Source organism: Apium graveolens, chromosome 6 (genome assembly GCF_009905375.1).
Source record: "Apium graveolens cultivar Ventura chromosome 6, ASM990537v1, whole genome shotgun sequence".
Lineage (NCBI taxonomy): Eukaryota > Viridiplantae > Streptophyta > Magnoliopsida > Apiales > Apiaceae > Apium > Apium graveolens.
Window position 1 is genome coordinate 109222143 of NC_133652.1, and position 2804 is coordinate 109224946.

General features: G+C 36.5%; 1 non-coding gene across 1 annotated transcript; it reads right to left on the reverse strand.

The window, feature by feature from the left end:
- Positions 1-928: 928 nt before the first annotated feature.
- LOC141669803 (small nucleolar RNA R71) lies at positions 929-1035 on the reverse strand. The gene has a single exon (XR_012554061.1). It is a non-coding gene; the product is annotated as a small nucleolar RNA R71 (small nucleolar RNA).
- Between the last annotated feature and the right edge of the window lie 1769 nt (positions 1036-2804).

Genomic DNA, 2804 nt, shown 5'->3' on the forward strand with positions numbered 1-2804 from the left:
GATGCAGCTGTGATCAAATTCTTAGATCACAGAATTTCTGAAATACCATCTCTGGTGGAACAACAAATCCACCAGAAAAGTTTTTAAAGGTTTATTGTGTTCTTACATTTGTGTTTGAATATATATATCTGTCTGTATCAGCTTAAAGCAATTCACACACTTGTTCATCTTGAACACACAGTCTTTATAAACTGCTCAAAACTTGAAAAAGTTTTGAGATTTACATTTAACCCCCCCTTCTGTAAATCTCATTGTTAGTTCTCTAGAAATAACATATAATTTTACACATCAAGTTTTTGGCGCCGCTGCCGAGGAGACGCCTAGTTTATATAGATTTTAGTTTGATTGTTTTAGATTATTTCCTTTGTCTTATTGGAGGTTTACTTCCAATTGAGGCATATTCCACTGCTTTTTCTTGTTTTAGTTGTTGATGCCCAGGTCCAAAAAAGAAGTAGAAATAACTCCTCTTAGTCCAGATTCTGGGATTACTTGTCAGCAATACATAGATCGAGTAAGGAAAGAAAGGCAGCAAAATCTCGGTGACTCAAAGATCATAATGGCAGAACTTCCTACTAAATCTTTGAAAAACTATTCACAACCCTCTCCGAGTGGTGTGCCTACTGGCCTTGCTATGCCAATTATTGAAGCAACAAATTTTGAGATCAAACCAACATTGCTCACTATGATCCAGCGGAATCAGTTTGCAGGTCTTCCCTCTGAAGACCGTACACTTCATCTGCAAAGGTTTCAACAACTCTGCTCTACCATCAAACATCGGGGTGTCACTGCAGACCAACTGAAAGTAATGTTGTTTGGGTTTTATCTTCGTGATAAAGCTTAAAAATGGTTGAATGATATCAATGTGACTGAGTGGAACGAAATTGCTCAAGCTTTCTTAACTGAGTATTTCCCTCCTAACAGAACTGATGATTTGATCGACAAGATGATGGGTTTTAAATAAGAATATGGAGAGTCTCTTAAAGATGCTTGGGAGAGATTCAAAGATCTTCAACGTGCATGCCCTCATCATGGTCTTGAGAAGTAGTTTCTGATTAAACGCTTCTATAATGGTCTTGACCCGGGAACAAAAGGGTATTGTTGATAATGTTGCAGGTGGTGTTTTTTCTAGACAAGGGAGTTGATGATGCATACGCTTTTCTTGCAAATTTGGCTACAAATCACTTCAATAACCCGAGAGAACCTAAAAAGGGAGGTAAACTTGAAGTGGGGGCTTATTCTCTCTTATCATCTCAACTCGCTTCATTAACTCAGGAGATTCATTCATTGAAGATTGTTAGGAATATGTTATGAACTTGATGATAAATTAAACAAAATACCTTGGTAGATTTAACTTAGTGTATTTTGTAGCACTCGACGAATGATCAAATATAGTCCCGACGGATGATTTAATTTAGTCCCGATGGATGACGATTTGACATCCACCGGGTGAGTAGCTTATGTAAACATAAGATCTGTAGCACATTTCTGCAAATAACTTTGTGTAGATTTTGTAGGAGCATATGAGTCATGTTGACTACCAGTGGATATGCAGAATAGGTTGATTAATTGTAAATATAAGATGTCTTGTAATTCTGTATAAGTGAAATGGAGTCAAGTGACAAATAGCTACCCGACGGATGATCAACAAAGCTACCCGACAGATGATCAACAAAGCTACCCGACGGATGACAAGCATGTACCCGCCGGATGATTAAATTCAAATATTTATTGACAGTGACAACACAGTCACATGCGTTGGGTGTTTGCAAAAGGAATGTGGCAGTCTGTTAAGCAGGAATTTGAGAACAAAGAAACATTACCATTTCCATGCTATTATGAAGATATTCAAAGATGCTGGAATAAAGTAGTGAAACAGCATGGAGTTAGACTAGATATATTTTGTTTTATTATATTATCGTATTGTCATGTAAACTTGGTAATATATAAACCAAGTGTAGCTAGTAGAACATTCAACTAAGCAAACACATTTCAAAGAGAGATAGAAAAAGTTGTACTTGTCAAGAATTTCTCTGTAGTTTGTATATTCTACTTGTAAGCAGCTGTGAGCTATTTAAGCTTCACAAGGTTCTCATTCGATATATATATATCTTTGATGGATACTTTCAAATCCACTAAAAAGTTTTAAAAGCCTGTGTTTTTGTTACTTTGTGTTTTGATTTATATAACTACTTCATTCTGCAATCTGCAAATCAAACACTTATATATTTGTCGAGTAGAACTGTTTTTAAAATCTTGAAAAAGTAGCAAGAATTACATTCAACCCCCCTTTTGTAATTCTTGTTGTATTGTTAGGGAATAACAATTAGTATCATAGCAAGCTCTTGAAGTACAAAGAGTGTAAAGATCACAACAACAGCAAGATGAACAAGAAGGATGTTGGAGTTAAAATTCCTTTTTTGTATAAAAGTTAATTATCACCACTGAAAGGTGAAGATGTACCTACATCTTCTTTCCCAAGATGAGGCATATGTGGATTGCATAGAGAGAGGTCCTCATGTACCAATGAGAGCTGCAACTGGCAATGAGCCATCTGTTCCAAAACCAAGGCATGAATGGTCAGACCCTGATATTGAGCAAGTCAGGAAAGACAAGAAGGGCATGAATATATTGTTCAATGGAGTTGATGGTGATATGTTGATAACATCATTAACTGCAAAATAGCCAAAGAGGCTTGGGACACTATCCAGATTATTTGTGATGGTGCTGAGCAAGTAAGGGAGAATAAGATGCAGCTGCTAATTCAGCAATATGAGCACTTCCACTGTGAAGACAATGAGTCTCTC